Below are 23,608 nucleotides of genomic sequence, written 5' to 3' on the forward strand. Positions count from 1 at the left end.
ACCTTACATTCCTGGAATAAACCCCACTTTGCTATGATATATTTCTTTTTATATATCATTGGATTTGATTTATTAATATTTTGTGTAGGGTTTTTGTGTATAAGTTCATGAAGGAGATTGGCCAGCGAATTTCCTCTCTTGCTACAGCCTTGTCAGGTTCTGGTACCTAGGTTATGCTAGAAGTGGTCCCTGTTTTTCTATTCTCTTGAAGAGTTAGTGTAAGATTGGTTATATTTCTTCCTTAAATATGTGGAAGAATTTACTGGAAAAGACTACTGAGAATTGAGTTGAAAGGTTTTAAATTATGTATTCAATGAAAAAATTTTTTAATTCCAATTTTCTATGTCTTTTGTGGGTTTTGGCAAGTTGTATTTTTTTTGAAGGAATTTGACAATTTTATCTATATTTTAAATTTATTGGCATAAAATTGTATAATTACAATATCCTGTTACTATCATTTTAAAGTTTGTTAGATCTACAGTGATGTCTCAGTTTTATTCCTGATATTGGTAATTTGTTTTCTCTTTCTCTCTGTCTCTCAACTAGTCTTACTAGGGGTTTGTCAATTGTATAATATTTTGAAGAACCAACTTTTGGCTTTATGTGTTTGTTTTCTATTTCATTGATTTCTGCTCTTATTTTTATTCTGTCCTTCATTCTTCTTTCTTTGCTATTATTTCCAGTTTATTGATATGGATCTTAAATAACTGATTCTCAGCTTTCTTTTGTAATGATCTTTTAAGGCTACAAATTTTCCTCTAACTTATGCTTTGTCTGTTTTCTACAAGTTACTATGTTATGTATTCATATAATTTAGTTAAAATCTTTTCTAATTCCCATTGTCATTTCTTCTTTGATCCATGTGTTATTTAGACATATGTTGACTAATTCGAAACATTTGGGGTGTTTTTCTGGTTATTTTGTTTTTGATTTCTAGCGTATATTCTACTCTGATGACATATGTACTATTAATAGTTTCAATGCTTTGATGTTTGTAGAGATTTCCTTATGGTCCAGCATATATTTAAACCTCATCTCTTATAAGCAGAACAAATGTATTTGGAAATTTTAACCCAGTCTGATAATTTATTTTAGTTGGAATAATTATTGCATTTACATTTTCCTTCTGCCTGAAGAACTCCTGTAGTATTTCTTTAGCAGATGTCTTAAAATTTTTTTCCAGTTTTTGTTTGGAAATGTCTTTATTTTGCCTTTTTTTTTTTGAAGGTATTTTTAATGGGTATAGAATTCTAGAATGGTAGTTTATTTTCTCAGTACTTTAATTATGTCACTCCATTGCCTTAGGCTTTCATCATTTCTGTTGATAAGTCAGTTGACAGTTTTATTGTTGTTTCTTTGAAGGTAATGTGTCTTTTAAATAAAAGAAATCTGGCTTCTCCCCCTACCTCCCAACTTCTTTTAAGATTTTTTTCTTTCTTTTTTAAAAAAAATTTTGTTCCTAACACCAGAGTCAAAGGGTTCGGATCCCTATACCAAAAAAAAAAAAAAAAAAAAAAAAAAAAATTTTGTTCCTTGATCATGCTATTTATTTATTTTTATTGAAACATAATTGATTATACATATTTATGTGGTAGAGAGTTGACTATCAGTATTTGTGTACAATATGTGATGATCGAATCAGTATTATTAGTGTTCATCATTATAAAACGTAATTATTCTTTGTATCCATTACCCAATTCCTCTCTTCCCTTCCCCGTTATTTATTTTTGAATTGACACTGTATTTAGTGTACATATTTATGGGGTACAGAGTTATATTTCAATACATCTATAAAATGTGAGATGATCACGATTTTTTCTTTCTTTGATTTCCAGTGGTTTGATGCCTAAATGTGGTTTCCTTTGATGATTCTGCTTGGGATACGTACAATACCTTTCATCAGTTCTGAAAATTATTGTCTATTCACTTTTTAAATACTGCTCTCATCCCATTCTCTCTTTTCTGTCTTGGGACTCCAGTTACACATGTAATAGATCTTTTAACTGTATTTATGTTCTATAGCTTTTTAAAATATTTTTTCCTATTTTTTATGTCTTTCTTTCTCTGTACTTCCATCTGGGTATTTTCTCTTTGTCTTCTAGTTCATGTTTCTTCTCTTTTATCATGTCTAATATACTATTTAATTTACCTAATAAATTCTTAATTTTAGTTATTTGAGTTTTCCATTTTAGAATTTCTATTTCCTTTTTAAAATAGATCTTAGTTGTTTTTAGAATTCTCTATCTTTTCCCTTATTTTCTTGAGCATATTATTCATCAGCACTTTAAAGTCCCCATCTAGCAACTCTGATATCTAGATCACCTGTGGGTCTGTTGCTATTGCCTATTTTTCACTTTTTTGATCATTTTATCCTATTTCTTTGCATTTCTGGTAATTTTGATTGAATCCTAGACATTGTGTATGAATAATTGTATAGGCTCTGGTTAATGTTATCTTCCTCCAAATTGGATTTAATTTCCTCTCGATAGATATTACTCTCTTACTAGTTTAGACTTTGTAAAATATCGTTCTGTTATTTGTCTAATAACTTTGTTCATTATGTCCTTCACTGAACAGAATTGCTTAATTTTGGCATAATCAATCTCATGTTTGGCACATGATTTACATTTTTAAAGTTTTAAGTTTTTTCTTGCTTTTGGGTTTCAGTGATATCCTTCTATGTTTTTTCTATTAACTTTATAGTCTTAGCTTTCACATTTAGGTGTTAAATCTTTTGCATTTGTTGGGATGAAATGATCCACTTTTATTTTTCTCTGTTTAGTAAGACAGTTATCCCAGTACTAACTACTCTGCATTCTGTTCTTTCCCATTGGTTCGTGAAGACACCTTAACTCTTTACAAAGTTCTCATGTAGACATGGGTTTTGACTCTTGAGCTCTCTATTCTGTTTCATTGATCTTTTTGTTGATTTATTTATTTAGTTTTTTTTCCCCTAAAACCACATGACCACACTTTTGATTATTAAGGACTTCTAGTTGTAGCTTAGTATTTTGGTAGGGCCAGTCCTTCTCCCCCGTACTTTTAGGGTTGGCATAGCTACATACAGGTCTTTATAATTTTTATGGGCTTTTATTCCTGTTTGCCCAGCGTGTCTAGCTCGTTCCTGCATGTGGGAGAACTGGCTTGTTCTCTTGTTGCAAGGCTGCTCCCAAATCATCTCATGACTGTCTCTTTCTTGTTAATCAGGTGTTCTGTACTCAGAGTGGTTTTCTTTGATTAACTTCATCTCTGCCCCTTCATCTCCACCCTGTTTTATTGTTTTTACAGTATGTATCATAACCTGAAATTATTTAACTTATTTACAGTGGTCCCCCCTTATCCTTGGGGGATATGTTCTAAGACCCCCAGTGGATGCCTGAAACCATGGATAGTACTGAACCTGTATGTATATAGTGTGCTTTTTCCTATATATACATACCTATAATAAAATTTAATTTATTAATTAGGCACAGTAAGAGACTAACAACAATAACTAATAATGAAATAGAATAACTGTAACTATATACTGTAATAAAAGTTATGTGAATATGGTCTCTCTCTCTTCCTCTCTCTCAAAATACCTTATTATACTGGATTCACCTTTTTCTTGTGTTAAAGAAGGGATGGAACAGGACAGTGTGAGATTTCATCGTGCTACTCAGAATGGCACCTAATTTAAAACTAACAAATTGTTTATTTCTGGAATTTTTCATTTAATATTTTCAGACTGCAGTTGACTGCAAGTAACAGAAACTGGAAAGCGAAACTGCAGATAAGAGGGGACTACTGTACGTATTTGTTACTTGTCTCCTCTGTAATAGATTACAAGTTTCATAAGCACAGGGACCTTTATATTACCTGCACCTAGAATAGTACCTGGTACACAGAAGACACTCAATGAATATTTGTTTAATACTACTACTACTAGCAACAATAGCAATAAGAATATCAAAACTTTTTATATTGGTGTTTAGGGAAAGTTACATTCTTTTTTTTTGAAAGTTACGTTCTTAATTCTCATAAAAGTTCTATGAGGGAAGTACTGTTAAACCCCCATTTTACAGATGAGAAAACTCACTCAGAGAAGTTACTTTATTTGCCCAAGTTTATACACCTAGGATGAGGCAGAGCAGGGATTTGAACCCAGGAAACAAGCTTGAGTCTAGTGAGTGCATGGATGAATGTTGTCACCTCTCTCCCTGGGTGAAGAACTTTTCCACAGCTTTGAGATGGTGACTGGTTTCAGCTGGAACACCTGCAGCACTGGGGAGCTCCATGTTTCCTGCAGCACTTTTGCGTGATCCTATTAGAAAGTCTTCATGCTGAGTTAAAATCTGCTTGCCTGTAGTTTCACTCAGAGGGCCTTGTCTTGCCCCTCAGTGCCAGAACAAGTTTGCACTGGAATAGAGAAAAATACCCACTGCAGATGGGTGAGAGCATTCCCAGACTGTGTAGAGACCTGGGACAAACGGACAGAGAAGTGGCTATAGCAGGAGCAGGAGGCCTGGGTCTTCCATCCTCACTCTCCACACACCCTGGTAGACCCCCCCGGGTGGGTCATTTTCTCTCTGGGCTTCAGTGTCCCTGACTGTAAAATCTGGCCACTGGGTAGATGATTTCCAAGCATCCTTCCAGCTCATGTATCTTGTTCGCCTAAGAGTCCTACTTCCAGAGCTATTCTGTGCCCTCTGCTTCAATCACCAGATATTTACTGAGTACCTACTGTTTACAGGGCACTTATGCTCTGGAGTCTGACGGCCTGGACTGGCAAAACTACTCTGTTGTGGCCTTGGACCAGTCATTAAACCCTTAAGAGATGGTATGAACTGTGTCTTCTAGGAAGAGGGTAGCAGGTAAAAATACTTCCGCAGCCTCCTCCTCACCAATACCAGCATGTTTAACGTGTGTTTAATAGTGTTGACCTTTCTATTGCTCAATCAACAAACATCTCTGACAACCCACTTATGCCCTATTTGCTGGGCACCATGCTAGGCACTTGTGTGTTATATTTTCACATTTGCTCCTTATAATAATCCACTGAGGCAGATGTTATTGTTGGGGTTTTTTAGAAGGGGGATTTCCATTAAAAAGTACCTTTTTCTCCTCCTGAGTTCTGAACAAATTGATAAATGAAACAAAGGGTATCATGCAGATTGGGGCTAGATATAGCATTTTTGTGATTGTGCAAGATGGAGGTAGAGGACAGAGCAAGTTGTAGACAGATGGAAGTGGACAGTCTTCTGCCTCATTGCAAGCCCAGGGCAGGTCTCCTCCCATGGCCACACAGTGGGAGGGCAAAGCTGAGCCTGACATGCTGCTTTTATTTTCTACCAAATTTGCCAGTGAGCTAAGGCACACTTCCACCCTTAGGGCAGTGTAAGTAAAGGGAAGGAGAATGGCTGGGAGGGGTAGACCTGTAGAGCTCTCTCCAGATGCCCACAAAACACTGATAGTTGAGAGCAAGCATTCCCCCACCCCAGCAATTATTATCCTCATTTCACAGATGAGGAAGCTGGGCACAGAAAATTTAAGGAACCTGACAACATTCTGGGTGGATGCAGGCCCAGGGGCTCACAGTTTGGTGAATGGAATGTGGGCTGGATTACAGTTCTCTCTCATTCTCTCAGTCAGGCATCTTTGTGCAGTGCACTTACTACATAACTGTACATAGCACAGGGCCAAGGCAGTCTCGCTTGCTAAATGAATCTGCACCCCTGGCCTTCCCCAAACCGTCTCCATCAGTGTTCTCATCCCCCCATTGTTGTTTAATTCAACTCAATAAACATGAGTCTGAGTCCTGGTGTGTCCCAGGTCCTGGGAGCTCCTCAAGGTGAGACAGACATGTGCATATATAGCATGAGAAAGTCCTGGGAGATGACATCAGGGCTTGCTTGTGTGCACAGCACCCGCTCTATCACTTGTCCCTAAGAAGCTGGGGGAAGGGTGGCTGTGTGGGGCCTTTTCTGGGCCTCACAACATCAGGCTTAGGGACAGACCTGGAAGTCACACCTGGGGGCAAGAGTAGGGGGAGTGAGCATATATCCTGGAGTAGGGTTAGGGGGCAGGTGGAAGACGTGCTGAGATGTAAGGGGATGCAAATGTCTGTGCAGTCAGGCCCTCCTGACTCCCACTCCTAGATCTGACCCCGGGAGCTGAAGGGACTATTTTCTGGTTCGATTTTTGTTTCTCTTCTGTGTCCTTTGATCTCCAAACTTAGAAAATATGTCACCTGGGCTCTTGTGGATGGGGTTGTGTCTGTTTGGGAACATCTGTCATTTGTCACTGGCTTGTCAGGGCTGCCCTTGCTGGATCCCTTTTACCATCACCCAGAACCATGGGGACTTGGGCCCTGACCTGGGAGGTAGCTAACCCCTGCTCCTCTCTGCTTCTTGCTGTAGTGCTATGTTTAGTGCAGGGGAGACATGTTCTGCAGATCTTACTATTGCCTACACTTCTGGCCCAGAGTAGACCCATGAGAAACGTTAGGTCAGGAAAAGAGCATGGGAGGGGTGACTCTGTGTAAGTCCCCAGAGCTGTGTGTTCCAAGCCTGCTGTGGCACCTGGTGAAACTTGATCGTTTGTTTGGAAGTGACCTCACCTATGTTGCTCACAGCCCTCTCTGTCATCTGTCTGAGAGTTCCTCAGAGTGAGTTTCTGGACCTTTAGATGGCCACATGGACCCTGCTGTGGTTGATTTTCTGCAGATTAGTTCAAAACATGTCATGCTGGGTATCTGGCCACAGGGACCAGCCTTCCAGTTATGGTTTCTAGGTGTGGGCACAGGCTGCACAAGTTACAGTCACTTTTTGCTTGGTCTTGTTCAGAGGTGTGGGGGTGACTACAAACATGGAATTGAGAAGAGTTGTCCTCCCTTGGGAATGCAGCCATGGCAGTGGCCACAGCAGCAGCATGTGGAGCCAGGGCTCCTGAGCAAATGTGTGACCCTCACGTGGCTTGAGTTTTGGGGCCTTAGGATCCAGGGGTGCCAAGACATGAAGTCCTATGGTACAATGGGGGTGCTGAGGCCCAGAGAGTGACATGGACCTCTTCAGGGTCATACAGGCCACTAGGTAGGATCAGGGACTAGATGGCCTGATGGTATAGTCAAATAGGGGGTGTATTAGTTTCCTATTGCTGGTGTAGCAAATTACCATGGACTTAGTGGCTTGAAAACTACACACATTTATTATCCTACTGTTCTGGAGGTCAGAGGTCTGAAATATAATTACTGGGCTAAAATCAAGGTGTTGGCAGGGCTGCTTTCCTTCTGAAAGCTCTAGGGAAGAATCTGTCTCTGCCTTTTCTGTATTCAAGAGGCCACCTGCGTTTGTTGGCTCATGGCCCTTTACTCCATCTTCAAAGCCGGCAACGTTGGCCGGGTCCTCCTCAGGCTGCCATCTCTCTGATTCTCCCTCTTCTGCCTCTTTCTTCCACTTATAAGAACCTTGTGATTATACTGGGCCCACCTGGATATCCCAGGACAGTCTCCTCATTGCAGTCATTTGATTGGCAACCTTGATTCCATCTGCAACCTTAATTCCCTCTTTCCATGTAACCTAACGCATTCAGGGATTCTGGGATTAGGATTTGGACATATCTGGGGATCAGAGGCATTGTTCTGCCTACCACAGAAGGCAACTGTTTCTTGCAGCATTTTAAATGGCTTTTTTTTTTGGGTCTCACTACAGATTTTAAAGTGTTCATCCTGTACCCTCTGTCTCCCTCCCTACCATTCCCAGAATAATTTTTGTTGTTTTCACATTTTACAGGCATTTTCTTCTGTCTGATCATCTTTTCTGTCTCTATTTTTTAAGTCTGGGTCCTGTGTGGGAAGGAAAACAGGACAACCCACAGCCACGTGGTCCCCAGGAGCGGCAGAATTAGGGCAGTGGGGGATTTCTGGCTGGGGGCCTGTCAGGGTAGGTCCAGTGAGTTCACGAGAGTTGTTGATTTTACTAGTATTAATGGATTTTGCCCTGGTGAAAGTGGATATTTTCCCAGAATGCAACCTTGAAGTATGATAGGTCCATGGCATTGAAGTTTAATTTAGTTGGATTCTTAAAAAAGATAATTTAAAGTGGGTGTTTTACAAAGCAGAGTGGAAGAGGTGCTCCATGAGGACCCGTTTAAATTCTTAACTTCATATGCTGTCAGGGCTGGGAAGATCCTTAGAATCCCAGCTCATATTGGCAGATGGAGACACAGAGCTCCAGAGAGCAGAGAGGAAGTGACTCACTGGGATACTTGCAGGTATTGTAACGTGCTTCCACAAACCGTCCTTTCAACTTCTAATCAGTGCTTAAAGCTTTTGCTTTAAATATGTGTGGTCTTTCCTGTACTCACTTAAAGCCTCCATCGCAGCTGTTACTGCTCAACATGCATGTCCCTTCATGTAATAGTAATAGCTCCCTTGGTTTTAGGTGGATTTGGTTTTAGACCTTGAGTTCTTGGAGTCTTGCCCTCAAAAAAGAACCCATTAATTCACAGATATTCGTTTCTTCAATGAATTTGCACATCAACTCTTTAGCGAGTGCCAGTGGTGTGTTTGAGCCAGCTTGTGCTGCTCACAATGTTGATTGTTAGCATTTCTTCCCAATCTGCGTTCAGTTACATCATGCTGGTAGCTTGAAATTGGTCATGGTAGGAATATTTACACCATGGAAATTGGCAAATGCTGCAAATCAGGGTTCCTCTCTCCTGGAGAGTCTATTGTTAACATTTACCAACACACCACCTTTGATGGCCTACTATGTGCCAAACCCAGCTCTACCTACAGGGAATCAATATGAGCAATGCAGACCAAGCCCATCCCACTCAGAGCTTACACTTCTGGTGGGAAGAGGCAGCCCATCACAACAAAACAAGTAAATATGTAACATATCCGAGGATGTTAAGGGCTATGAGGAAAAATAAATCAGAGAAGAGTGATAGGGAGCCCTGAGGACAGAACTAGTATTTTGTAAAGGGGCAGCCCTCAAAAACCTTGCAGAGAAGGTGACACTTGAGAGTAGACCAGAAGGAAGACAGGGACCAAGCCCTTTGATCCCTGGGAGCAAACACAGAGCAGCTATGCACAGGCCCTATGCTGGGACACGTTGCTTGTTTGAGGCTGGAGTGGACGAGGGAGAGAGGAAGCAAGGGCTTGGTCGTGTAGGGCTGTGGAGGCTGCTGAAGCACTGGCTTTTATTCTAGGAGGTTGAGCAGAGGCTGCCACGATCCCTCTGACTGCTGTGCTGAAAACAGACTCAGGGAGGCCAGCTTGGGAGCAGAGAGACCAGTGAGGAGGGCCTGTGGAAGTCTAGAGAGAGCCAGTGGTGACGGTGAAGGTGCTGAGACACAGGCTAGAATATATGCATATATAAACACACACACACACACCTCAATGGGATTTGCCCATGGATTAGATGTGCTGTGTGAGAGAAAGAGAGGAGGTGAGGTTGGCTCCAGAGTTTTCTGAACCACTGTGAGAAGGAGCTTGCCTTTCCTGGAAATGAGGAGGACTGCAGGAGAAGCAGGGTTAGGCCATGGTCACTGGGCCTAACCTCTGGTCCGCCATGATGCTCTCTATCAGGCCAATGGTGTTTCATTGGTGACTGGCCTCTGTGTAGCCTGTGGATTAGGAACCAAGTGCTTGGAGTCCTCAGATGTGAGCAGTGAGCAGTCCTGTGCTTGTCATTTCAGGCTCCGTTGCTGTTTGTGACAGTACAATTCCCTTCTGGCCTTTGGATCTCATTGAAATGGTTAAGGGGTTGTCTTTCATACTGGGACTAGTACTAGGGCCCAGGTTAGTAGGACTGCTCACAGCAATTGCCTGATGACGATAAATGCAAGTCCTTGTCTTGCCTTTAAGTTGGGCACTTATTTGTCCCAGGCTTGCAGGTAGAACTCTGCCCTGATGAGATGTCCAGCTGTCTGGGCCTCTGTGCTCCTGACTAGAAGTGAAGAGTTGGATGGACTACTCTATAGGGACTCCTCCATCTCGACATCCCCCATTCTACCTTCTACACATGGACTTGGGCATGTCTGGACCTGACTACTCTTGTGATCCAAGAATCTGTCTATTCAGCCGACCTCTGAGGCTCATCTTGTGTAAAAGATGAACATACAAACCAGGACCTGTGACTTTGAAGTCACAGCTGGACTGTGGGCTCCTCTGAGCTCCTATAAGTGCATAGTAAAAGGATTTAGGGCTCAGCAGCCTGGAATCACCCCTAGCCCAGATCATGAGGGTCTGTTGCTGGAAGCTGAGGTTCTGCTGTCCCTGCATGCAGGGTTTTGAGCTGGGAGGCAGACTGACTGTGCAAGGTTAAATCCTGCCATCTCTCACCACTTTGCCCATTACTTGTTGAATAATTTCTCTCTTAGGTTTCCAAGAACACTGGTTCTTGGGCACCTGTGGCTTCCAGGTTAGCTCCTGTGTCTCCTACACTCACCCAACCCTCAGGTGGTACGATAAAAATAAACAAGCGGCAAAGCTTGTTCATGGCTATCACCTTTGGTGCATAGGATGCCCTGGTGAGGCAGGCCAAGGGATGGAGATGGAATGAAGCCTCTTTCAGGGCTCACATACATCCTCCCCCGTCAGGACACCTGCAGCCCTCTTTGTAAGAATGGCATGTTCACCTGTCACTGGCTCCATGGCTGGGTCATGTCCCATTGTATCAATCAGATAGGGGTATCTCTTGAGCTCCTCTTGATGTCTCAGCCCTGCTAAGCACCGGGGACGCCCAAGGATGTGACAGCTCCCTACTCTGGAAGCCCAGGGCCCACCAGGAGTCCCTGTGTAATTGGGTGCTAAATTGTGGCTCTCACAAAGGAGTGGGAGGTTTGGGTCAGTTAGGGGGTGCTGCTGAAGGGGCAGGAGGGCCTTAGATTTGGAAAAGTAGTGCTTAACACAAAAGTCTTCATGGTAAACCAGTAGCATTGGGGAGGAATGGCTGTGACTTTCATTCATGGATCCAGGGGCAGAGTAACCTGCCTTGTTCTGTGGTGGATCTCTGCAGCTTTGATCTGGCCATGGCCCTAAAACCTCAGTGTCCCTGCCTTTGTGTTGAAACCAGTAGTCAATTACAGGGATTTATCTCCTCTGACATAGAGGTGGCTGGCAGATTTTGGGGGTTTTGCAGGAGAATGGACAGTAGGTGGCAGCAGACCTTCATCAATCCTCCCAACTCCAGGGACAGTCTGGTCACCCTTGTTGCATAATTCACTTAGCACATACTCACCAGGCCTCCCCAACATTTCTTAAGCACTCTAGGGTGGGGAGAGATGAGCATATCCCAACCCTCCTGGGGCCTCCTGGGGGCCCCCAGATGAGGATGGAGGCCACAGGCTCACAGATGCCTGTCTGTGTCCAGAGAGGGAGGGAATGATGCCAGCTGGGGCTTGGTGGAGGCGTAGTGGAGGATGTGGCATTTGTGGTTTATTGGCTGTTCCCCATATCTCAGCATCCCAAATTTGACAACATCTGCACTGCATGGGATGAGTTATGAAGAGAATTTCCATTGAAATCTGTCTCTATGCATTATTGGGACTTTACATCAGATTATTGAGGTTCAAATGGACTGACTCGAGACATACACAACACCCAGTCACTTTCCTACATGCCAGTTGCCCCTGGTGAACAGATGGCCCGCCCAAGACTCTTACACCAGTTCAGCCTCACCTTCATAACCTGTTCTGGGGACCTCTCTTCTCCACACCTGCCATTAATGCCCTGTGCTCAGCCACTTCCCCTCTCTACCTCTCTGCCTGGTGTCCACACTCTATCATACACGTGTGCTGCCAGTCTGCAGTGGAGCACCATTTCTCTCTCCTTCCAGTATTGGCCTCCCCAGAGTAGGTAAGCAGATTAAACATGAAAAATGACGCCAGTGTGCATTGCAGGCCACTCTGAGCCCTCCAGGAATGGGGTCAATGGTCCCTACCCCTGTGTGGCTATCTTAGTTCCAGGTACCTTCAGTTCTAGGGCTTCCAAGTCTTTGAACCGGTGCATCTCCCAGGAAAAAGAGACTTCTCATGACTCCAGTTCCCTTTGAGATCAAGAAAGTATGGCTGTAGAGGTGAGAGGGTGTCCACAACTCTCCTTGGGAGGGAAGACAAGGGATCTCATCTTGTGCATCTGTGGACATCAGCGTGGAGGCTCTTAGTCTTCCTCTGAGCATACCTGGCCCTTGCCAGCCCCTCTCCCCAGGTCCTGAATCCTGCCGTGCAGGCTGGGAAGATGTGCCATGCAGGGGAAGTGGCTGCTGTCAGACGGAAGAAAGCTGTTGTGGCTCAGAGATAATTTGGGGAGATGAGTGTGGCAGAGCAGGACGGTACTATGGTGTCCTTGGAGACTCATTCCTGAAGACTGAAGCAGCCCTCTAGTTCTTCCTCAGCCCTTTTTTCTAGGGCCTGCATTGGTTCTACCACATTTGCAGACATTTTTGGATGATGTGCACATATGGTGGGTCATAGAGAAAGAGTCTAAGCTAAGAGTTCCTCCTAAGGATTGGAAGGGCACTGATTTAGAGAAAAGATGGGCATCCCTGTTTCTACCCTGAGTCTCACTGATAGGCTGCATGCCTTGGGGGCTGGGGCAGAGAGAGCTGAAGTCTCTCCCCTGCCAAATCCCCTTCAGTTCTGCTGTCGTGGACACCTTCCCAAGTGATTCCCTAGCCAGTTTTCCCAAACGGTGGCTGTGGGACAGAATTCTGCTGTGATTTACTCTTGGGGCTGTTGTTCCCACCTCAGAAAGATGGCCTTTGATGCTGAGTTGTCAGGGGCATTTTGGGTAGAGTTCTTCCAGTCACAAAGATGACCTTCCAGGGCAGCTTCCTGTATAGCTAGATTCCGTGTGTATGCCTCATTCCAGAAAATTCTACTTTGTTTTTTCTGCTCATTCCACAAGAAGTTACTAAAGCCATGGGATTTCTTTCATTTCCTGTTGAGGCCAGTTTTGTGGTGATAGGTCCCTCAGAAGTGGGACCCTTTCCCGATTGAGTAAACAGTTTTTGATCTCATTCTAAATACATGGTATTTAATTCTATTCAAATTAACAAAGCATTTATAGAGGGCCTCTTGCTTGTTCAAATGGTGTTGGGGAGGGACATGCTAAAGATGAGGTTTCAAATGCTCACAAGAGGCTGAGACATCCATACAAACTGCAGAATTTTTTTTTTTTTTTTTTTTTTTAAAGACAAATGTGACGGGGGACATGGCAGAGTGCTGTGGAGATAGTCTGGACTGCTTTGGGGTAATTGAGTTGTTGATATTCATTGAGTGCTCACTATCTGACAGGCACTGTTGTAAGAGCTCTAGATGTATTACCTCATTTAATTCTGACAGCAATATTAGGAGGGCCATAGGATCCATTTTACAGATGGGAAAACTGAGGCACAGAGTGGCCAACCAATCTGAGTTCATGCAGACAATCTGTCTCTAGGTGCCTCAGTCTTACCAGTATCACAGCCCCTGCCTGGGGAAGGACTGTTGAGGAGCTGGCATTATCAAGTATGTAGAGGGTTGGTCTGATAATTCAGGTGCAGAGGAATCCCAAGCTGAGGGGACAGTGTGGCAAAGAGGTGGGCGAGCTGGTGTACCTGGAACACAGGGGGTATGGGGGATCAGGGGTCGAGGGACCGGAGGACTGGACAGATGCCTTGAGAGCCAGGCTTCCTTCTCTAGGCAACAGAGAGGAATAGTAAATTCACTTGCATTTTTGGTTATTTGGCGGTAGTCTTTTTTAACCAGGTAGTGCTGTGCTTTGGGAAGATTAATCTGAGTGTGGCAGGACTGAGCGAGGTGACTGGAAGCAGGGCCCCAGCCTAGAAGGTGGGTGGGCTGTGACCTGACTGTGCCAGAGGGGTGAGGAGCTGGGGATCTGAGGAGGAGAAGCCATGGGGCATGGCCTGCAAGGGGACTGTGGGCCTGGAGGCTCGGGACACAGGTGTGCACTTATCAGGGACAGGGGGACGTGATGGGGAGGCACTGGTTGGGTAAGGAGGAAGACGAGGAGTCTGTTTCTAGACATGTTCAGTGGAGCTTTTGTTCCACAGACAGGAGTGGGGCAGCAATGCGGGTCCTGGGGAATGTCGGCCGAGAGGTTGGGAGAGGGGCATCTGGGAGGTGCTGGCATGGGGCTGAACGTGGAAGTCCTTGGAGGAGTGAACACTGCCAGGATCCTGCAGTGGGAGAACCTTGTGCTTGGTGTGGGGCGGGGAGGGGGAGTGGTCAGAGCAGATGGGGACTGGGGAGTCCAGCCCCACCCAAGGTTAGGGAAGAGATGGTCTCCAGAAGGCAGGAGGTTGGCAAATTAGACCCCTTGGAGAGGTGAGCAAGGACACTGAGTCTGGTGGGGGGGCAGAGGCAGGGTGTCACAGGTGGCTTTGAAGAGGGCACTTTGAGTAGATGGCTTGGGGGCAGAAGGTCAACTGTTGTGTGTTGATGAATAGGAGAGGGGAGGACATACACAGAGAACATGGAGCCCTTTTGGAAGAAGTTTGGAGGTGAAGAGAAGCATAGGGACAGGTGGCAGTTTAAGTGAGTGGAGGGTTAAGGAATAGGATCCTTTTCTTTATGACGGGCAAGATGTGAGCATGTTTGTAAGCCAGGGCTGGGTGCCAGCAGCAGAGGAGAAATTTACCATTCACGGAGCCTCTGGGAGTCAGGTGGTGCTTGGGTGGGTCCTGGATGGGGCAGTGCTGACAACAACCAGATTCATTCTCTGCCACACTCTACAATGATAATTGATGCCCATAATGACCAGCCCCAGGCCTTATAAGTTTTCAAAGTGCCTTTTAAATCTCCAGTGAAAGAGTCAATTCTGCTCAGTGAAGCCTTTGAGTTACTTCAAATTTATTCCAATTAAGCAAAGCTTTGTTGAGTTATTGAGAACTGCTATTTGGGAAACATTGCATTTTATTGTATTCTGAGACTTTGAAACTTGGCTCTTCATCTTTAATATATTTAGTAACTCTTAGCATCGTGAGTCTGGAAGGGCCTTGGATTTAGAATTGAACAGATTTGGGTTCAAATCCCAGCTCTACCATATACTAACAGGGTAACCTTGGGCAAATTTTGTTTTAACCTTTTTGCTTAGTTTCTTCATCTAAAAAATGGGATGATAATATTTATGGGATTGTTATGAGGAATAAATAAAATAATGTATATAAAATATTTGGCCAACAATAATTACTTTAATAAATATTATCTGCCCCCCCCCAATTTGGTTAGCCAAATAATCATTTTTTTAAAAAAATAGCTGGACGTGTTCCTGAATAGATGGAGTTTTGTGAAAGGGGTGAGCAGTAAGGTTGGAGTCAGATCATGGAAGTTATGACCGGTCAGAGAGAAATGTTCAGATTCGTTGTGAGGGCTGTGGCCATGGCCCAAGTTCCTGGGCTCTTGTGGTTCTGAGTGGGTCTCTCCCACGAGGCCAGGCACATAGTAGGCCCTCGGTGAGAACCTGTGGGTTGAAGAAAGTTGACTTCCATGAGGCATTTGCTCTCCTTTGCAGTGAAGGTCAAGGAGAGGCTGGATGCATTTGAAAACTCTGGAGGTTGTCACAGATGTGCCCTCCCCACTTCTTGTCCAGAAGTTCTTCCGGGGCCAGGCCTGGGCACACATGGTCATGATCCTCCCGCTCCCTGCTTCTTCACTGGGCCCAGGGCTTCGTTAGATTCTGTGAAGGGTTCACCCATGAGAGGAGGATGGCATTCCTACAATCGATGACGTTGCCTCCTTTGGTCCAGTGTCACTTTGTTCAGCCTTTCTCCCTTTAAATAAAATTTCTTTTGAATAAGAAGAAAATCAAGCAAACTAAAAAAGTCACTGGTAGAAACCAAGACCCAGTACACTACCACCATCTGAGGACTAGAGGCTGTTTTTCAAGGCTTGAGCCACCTCCGTTATTTCCTGTCCTCACGGAGCAAAGACACATTGCGTGTTCAGATTCCAGAAGCTGCTATATGGACGGAGATGAACTTATAAGGGCATTTTGACAGGCATCTCGGAGTCAATCCCTGGAGCTGCCACGGAAATCCATCCACACCATAGCCTTCTCCCACCCAGAGTCTACACCTTGCCCCGTGCTCAGCTCCCTAACAAATCTCAAGTCACTTTGTAGCCTAGACTTGGACGATCAGATATCCTTAAAATCCAATACACTCTTAGGTGTGTACTAAAAGAAGAAAAGAGAAGTTGAAGGTATCCATTTTAGTTCAAAACAAAAGCAGATCTGGCCCATTTAATATTTAATAAAGACATTACTACTGATCTATTATTCTTCTTTTTAAAGAAAATCACTCCAAAAGGGCACATGTACCAGATGCAAGTATCTGGGAGAGCTTAGATGAGTATCCTGGTTTTAAACAGTGTTGTCATACAAATAAATCACACATGGATTAGGTAGGAGAATGTCCCTCTTCTCAGGAGATGCAGGCTGAAGTATTTAGGTGTGGCACAGCAGGATGTCTGCAATTCGCTTTCAGATGGGTCAGCAAAAAAAAAAAAAAAAAAAAAAAAAGTGCGTGTTTGGGTTCGTATGTGTGTGTGTTGTGTGAGAGAAAACAAGGCACATGTAATTTGTCACTGTCAGTGAAGATTATACTAGTGTTCATTGTATTATTATTTCAGTTTTCCTGTTGCTTTAACATTTTTCAAAATAAAAAGGGAAAATACAAAACACATGGAACAAACAGGGAAAATGTAATAATTGATGGAATCTTTCTCTTACCTCTCGGTGAGGATCATAAAGAAGTGTAACAAGGCCACAGTGTGTCATTAAATGATGGAGTCTGGGTGAGGCAATGGAATCAAGACTAGCCCAAGAAACCCCTAGGGAATACCCCAACAGGGCAGAAGAGCCCCTTCTCTGTTGTAGGTGGACATCCTCAGGCCTTTTGACCTCCAAGGAACCAGTGGCTGTTACAGAAACAGCAGCTTGCACGTATTTCCCAGATGCATAGAAAGCAGCGTCTTTTCAGTATTATCCTGGTGGGCTGATTCCCACCCTCCCTCACCAGATTCACCATACCCCCACTCACAAAGCTAGAACGGGAATCGTCTCCTGACCCTTTGGATGTTTTCTTGAACCCCCCGATCCTTTAATTACACCCACATCATGCGGCTCAACGTGACATTTCCAACAGGAGACTTCCCGGCATGGGTCCAGCTGCTTCAGATGGTTTTATATTTATTCTGGAAAAATCTCCAGATACCTTTGGTCAAAACCCTTCCTGTTGGCTGCGTTGCTGGGGCCTTTTCTCGCCCACGCGACCCAAGAGGGGCTGCGCCCTGCAGGCCCCTGCACGTCTACCCCACTGGGGAGGGGGATGACATTGGTAGGGTGCAGCCTGGAGAGGCAGGGACTTGGGGGGATTTTGGAGGAGGTGTGCATTCAGCCCCTGCCTGTGCTACTTAAATTCAGATCCTTAGAAACCAGGGAAACCAGAGCTTTGTCAAACTGCTTCTGCAGAAATTTCACTATTAAGGAGAAAAGGGATTGTGCTGCTTTGATTTTTTTCTTCCCCACTCTTACAAACTTATGTACACTATTGTTACCTCTTAAGGATCTGGGAGGGAAACGATGTCCTGATTTCTGTGTGAGACAGTCCTTGTACTCCCCTACTTTGGGGCTCATGCAAAGTTTCAGCACGGGTTTTCCATCCTTGAGTGGCTGGATTCTTAGCCACGTCCCAGCTCCTCAATGAATATACCCTCACTGCTGGGCTTCCCACCCACGAGCCACCAGTGCTGGGCAGCCGGTGCCCTCATCAGAAGCAGGAGGCTGATGATCCTGGAGGGGTGGAGAGGGCTGGGACCCACACTCTGGGACCCAAGGGCACTCACACCCCGTTTCCAGTGAAAAGGGCTGCCAAGAGAGGCATAGGAGGCTGTCTCGCTGGCTCAGGGACATATCTAATTTTAGCACAGGGTGTGTTTGTCCTGAGCTGGGGCTGGCTTACTCATGGAAATTCCACAGCTCTCTGGTTTTCTTTGTATGAGTGGTATAATGCTCAACGTTTGTAGAGCCAACTTGGGTTTAAAGCAACGTGTTTCCTTCTTCTTCTAAGAAATACCCAGAAAACAGTTAGTCCTCTGTGCTTTTGGAGTAGGTCAAAATTTCCTGGAGATTCCTTTTTCATGATGGGGAAGTGTGGGGTGGAAGGGAGAGTAGCTCTAGGAGTCAGTCTTGGCTTGGCCTTTCTCTGTCCAAACTAGGACAAGACGTAGAACCACAGGGTCTCTGTGCCTGCAGAGACCTTGGGCCATCCATCTGGTGCAGTGGGTCATGGGCTCTGGGGATTCATGGGTCAGTAAAATAAATAAATGAAAAAACAAACAAACAAACTGGAGGACCAACTTCAGGTTCAGAGGCAAATTTAGACATTGTGGGCCTAAAACTTACATAATTTGGGTGGCCTCTTTAAGAGAAAGAATATAAAAGTATATCTCATTTTTGCAAATTTTCCAAAACGACACAACCATGTGAACACATTTTTAGGACCTCTTTTTAGAAGGAAGGGTCCCTGAAGCTCCTTTAACTACATGGTAAATCAGATGCTATTCAGGTTGTTATTATTTTTTTCTGGCTAAGTAAGGACATTGAAACAAATTCATGAAATTTCAAAAAATTTGAATAGATGTAATCTTGAACTAAAAGGCCCTCCTTTAAAATGAGCAAACTAAGCTTTGAGAAACATTTCACTGTATTGTTTTTTATTTTCCTCATGTCACCATGGACCTGTGAGTCATGGATTGGTTTGTGGTGGACAACTGACAACTTTCTGAGCCTCGCTGTCCTCATTTGTAAAAATAGGGCTAAAACGTCCCTTTGCTGCTTCCCACAAAGGACTTTTGTGAGAATTAAATTTAAAAGTGTGCTTTGCAAGTGCTTGGGAAAGTAGAAGGTGCTGCCCAGAGCAGCAATTATTATTGGAAGGACAAAACCATAGAACATTTAGAACCCTTGGAATGTCACAGGAAGGGACATTGAAGCTCAGGGAAGGGGAATACTCGTATTTGCCTGAGGCCACTTGAAGAAAGGCATGAGCTCCAAAATTAAGTGTTAAGTGTAAGCCTTCTCACCCTTGTAAAAGTAAATAAGCCCGAAGTTCTTTCTTTTCGAATGGCTGTGAAGTTAACCTTGGATCCAGGCAGTGCCATTTCAAATGTGCTGTTCATGGCTCTTTTATAAATGTTTATGTAGGGGAATGTTTTGTGAGTTCAAAATGAAAATACTTCATCCTAGAAGTTGTTTTAAGCCACCTTTGACATATTTAACCAAACAAAACTTAAGTGGATTTAATGTTTGATGGGACTCGAGCAATTTGGCCTCTCTAGTTGGTGCAGCTCACTTCCCTGGATATGTTCGCTGGCCTTTATTAGGACTGTAAAGGGCAGGATTGGTGCCCCAAAGTGGCTTCTCCTAGCAGCTAAGTAAACATCTCCACAGCTTTCCAATCCACCGTGGAAACCGGCAGCAACTCTTATGTAATGAGGCGGCCTTTCAGAGTCTTCCCTTTTATAACTCCGGGAGTGGCTTTAGACTCCCTGGGACAGGGCCAAGTTTGTAGAGGCAATCCTTTCCATCCTGGGCTCTCATGCCAGCCTCGGGGAGGCAGGGCCAGAGGACTTTTGTCACTGATAGAGCCATCTGGGTTGAGTCCTTACTCCTCTTGGTAGGGAGGTCAGGCTGCCAGGGAGCCCTAATCAGAGGCAGCTTTAGGGGTCATGCCTGCTGGGTGTGCAGTCTGGGTGCCCCATCACCTTTCTGGGACTGGCTCTGGTTACTGGCCTCTTCCAGCATCTCATGGCCGGGGGTGGGGAGGGGCTTGGTGGAACCAGGCAGCCATATGCTAGTGGGCAGAGGGATGAAAGTGAGACCAAGATGAAGGGAGATCACGGGCTAGCAACATTTTGCTTGGTGAACTGCATATCTAGTATGAAAGAATTTCATGTTCCAGAAATGTGCTCCACAGAGACCACTTTTCCCTCAAGAAGATATTTTTCTTTCCCTGGAGTAACATCATCTCTACCTACCTTTTCACTGCCTGTTGAGCAACTTCTGCCTTTCTTTACCAGTCCCCTCATAGAGCTGAGCTCAGCCAAACCCAGGAAACTTCAGCCTGAGAGCAGGGCAGGGAGATAGGAATTGGAAGGACTGCAAAGTCCTGCTGGTGCATGTCACCCTGAGGGAAGAGCAACTTGTCCTAGTACATCTTGGGTGTTAAGAAATTCAAATCAGTGCCTCTAACATCCAGCATGGAATAGATGTGAATGAACTGAGATGAGGGTCTGGAGCCTAAAATTCTGTCTCTGGCTTTGTCTACTACCCAGGGTACCTTGGGAAAGGCTCCCTAACCCGCCCTGGTCCCCACTCCCACTGGGGCTGCAGGATTAGTCTAGATGGCCTGTATTAGCTTTTCCAGCCTTTCCAGCTGGATGAGCTGTTTCTAGGTGAACTCTGAGTATTCCTCAGCTTCCAGAGGGATCATACATTAAATACCAGTTGTATACAAAGGCCTTGTGCCAAACTGGAAGAATGGGAGAATAATATGAGGGAAGGTCACATCTAGTACACTTTTGTTTTGCAAACTATGTGTTCTTTAAAGAACCCTCTGAGTCTGAGAGTGGGGTAAATGTCTTCTTTGTTCCTGGAATGTTCCAGAATCCACCCTGACTCAAGGCATAGATATAGAGGAAGGAGAAATGTTGGACGTGATTTCAGATCTTTCTCTGGCTCTGCATACTTCTTGTCAAGGGTGTGTGCTAAGGCCTGTCAGGAGGGACGCTGAGGGAAAGAGTTAAGCTGAGAAATCATCACCCTGAAGAACAATGGTTTGGGAGGCTGGAGTATAGTGTGTGTTCTGCCTAACAGCCAGCCCAATGGCTTTTCCAGGAGGATGCAAGACCATCAGTTCTCCCCCCCATCTGTCCTCACCAGGCGATCCCTATCTTTGTCCAACCTTCGTCATTATGGACCCGGATGACAGAGACTTGGGTATGCAGCCCAATTCCCAGTTCAGGGTTTTCATTAGTTTCAGGAAGATAATTTATTTGGGTTGAATTGTTAAGGCAGATTGTTTTCACAGTTTTCCAAGCAGAATGCTTTCTCACAGGAAATGTCAGACCATGCAATTCTAGTCAGGTTTTCCACATCCTTAAGAGAAAAGAAAAAAGAGAGAGAAAAAAAAGATTCCTTTTATATGTTAAAGGTCGACATTTGGAGCACTGGTGACTGCAGGGTACAAACTGAGATCTGTTAAAGTTGCTTACATTGTGATAGTGCCCATGATGACTTCTCCATAACCCAACCCTTAATGAGACCTCATGCACTTTATGGCTTGATTGTAAGAAGCCTGCTGATCTGGTAGCCGAGGGAGGTGGAGGAAGCCCCTCCGGAGAGTGTAGACACCAGAGGAACTCCCTTTCAGTTTCCTTGCTGTGACACCAAAGATGATGCTAGGTGACCTCTAAGGCTCCTTCAAGTCTCTCTGTGATTCTGTACCTTGTCTTCATCTAGGGGAGCTTGGCAGAGGCTCTGTAGAAGCCAAAGAGAAATGGAGAGCAGGAAAATGGAAAGAAAAAAATCTTTTCTGCAATGGAGAAATGAGATTTCTAAAAAACGTTTGTTCTATCAGCCTGCCCTCAGGGGCCCAACTCATGCAGGCCTGCTGCTCCTCTAGCAGCTCAGTCAGAAAGGCAGTCCTTGAAGTTCAGAGTGCTGTGCAGAGTCAGTGCTGCGGAGGCGGGATGGGAGCACACAGCTGCTCCCGAGGGTGCGGAGGGGCTGCAGCCAGACTCACTGGATGCCATGGTCCTCATGGCCTCTACAGAGGACTCTGGAGATAGGGATGTTGGGACTTGTGGCAACTAGCCTCTTGCCAGCGGATGCTGCTCTTCTCTGGCATGAGCTAGGCCATGGCTTGTCTGTCCAGTTCCTGTGTGTCCACTGATGGTCTGAACATCCCTGCCTTACTGTCATCCAGCCCTCTTGTTCATTCCACAGGGACGTGCTGTGTGGGGTGGGACAGTGGCAGGAGAGCGGGACTGTGGCCCAAGACTGCTGGGGTCTGCTGTCTTGCTGTTCTCATTGTGTCTAGAGTGTCTTTAGTGTCACACAGAGCACTTGTGGGGGCTGGGCACTCTCCCGTTACCGACTCTAGCAGGGATGCGTCCTCAGTGGTAGGTGAGAGGTCCTGTAGGGTTCGAATATGTATATCAAGTAAAGGAAAACTCTTTTCTTGAGCTTTTTAAGATTTTTTTAAAAAATCATATATGGGTATTTATTTCTGTTGAGTGCTTTCTCTGTATTGAGATTATTTTACATTTTTTCATGTGAATTACATTATTAGGTTTTCTAATGTAAAAATATTCTTGTATCCCTACATGGTCATATTTTCTTTAAACCTGTGGCTGGTGCAGTGTCTATTGTTTTATTTTATATTTTGTACTTATGTTTACAAGTGTTAGGTTTTTGGAATCAAGGTTATACTAACCTCATTAATCATCATCATCGTATCAGCTAACATGGTAGCAGTTACTTTGTGTCATACTATCCTTAGTATTTGATATATTAACTCATTTAATTCTCACAGCAATCTTTTGAGAAAGGACTATTATTAACTCCATTTTATAGATGAGGACTAAAGCTAAAAGAAGCTGGAAACTTGCCTACACTGCACAGAGTTTTGGTGGTAGAGTAGGATTTATGGCCAGGATGGGTTGGTTCTGAGTGCTTAATCTCTGCCCTATATTTGAGAATGTAAATTGGGGGAGATTTTCCTATATTTGATGGAGCACATCAGTAAAACTACTTGTGTGTATGGTGGAGTGGGAAATGGGGGTGAATTTTAAATTAATGGTTTTTTAAAATTATTATAGACAATTTCAGATTTGCTGTTCATTCTTTAATCAGTTTTGTGATTTTTTTCTGGAAAATGGTCCAGCCTGTCAATTTTCAAATATATTGGTTTGAACTTATTTATACTATTTTCTTCTTCTTGAAAAAAATTTGGTTTGAATTTATTCATATAATTTTCTTCTTACTGAAAAACTTCTATTTGTAATGTTAAATTTTACCCCTCCTTTTCACTGGTAATATTGTGTCTGATACTCTCCTTTTCTCTTTGTCAATTTTGCCAAAGGTTTGCTTTTTTATTAATCTTTTCAAAGAACCAGTTTTGAGGGCTATTTTTATTTTATTAACTTTTTGATCTTGCATTTTTTACTTCTTTTTTACTCTCTTTTGGTTTACTCTCATTCTCTTTTGGAGTTGGAGGCTTAGCTCTTAGCTTGTCACTCTTTAAAGTAATGGGTGTTTTGATGCCACACGTGTCCCTCTATGCACCACTTTTACTGCTTTCCACAAGATTTTATAAGTTGTGTTCTTAATGTTTACCACTTGGAAATATTTTCTGATTTCTACTATTATTTCTTTAAAATTTACTAATACATGAATTCTTTTGGGGGAGTATAGAGGAACTATATTTTTATTATAGAATTCTTTTAAAAATTTCTTTGTGATCAAAAACAGTTTGGAATTTTTGAGGTATTATTTGTGGCCTATTATATGGTCAATTTTTATAAATATGCCATGTGTGCTTGACAAGAATGTCTATTA

General features: G+C 43.9%; 1 protein-coding gene across 1 annotated transcript in view; it reads left to right on the forward strand.

The window, feature by feature from the left end:
- The window catches only part of MINDY4 (MINDY lysine 48 deubiquitinase 4), a 111,627-nt gene that overhangs the window by 25,744 nt on the left and 62,275 nt on the right, over positions 1 to 23,608 (forward strand). The window lies entirely within an intron of this gene.

Source organism: Cynocephalus volans, chromosome 6 (genome assembly GCF_027409185.1).
Source record: "Cynocephalus volans isolate mCynVol1 chromosome 6, mCynVol1.pri, whole genome shotgun sequence".
In the NCBI taxonomy this organism is placed as follows: Eukaryota; Metazoa; Chordata; class Mammalia; order Dermoptera; family Cynocephalidae; genus Cynocephalus; species Cynocephalus volans.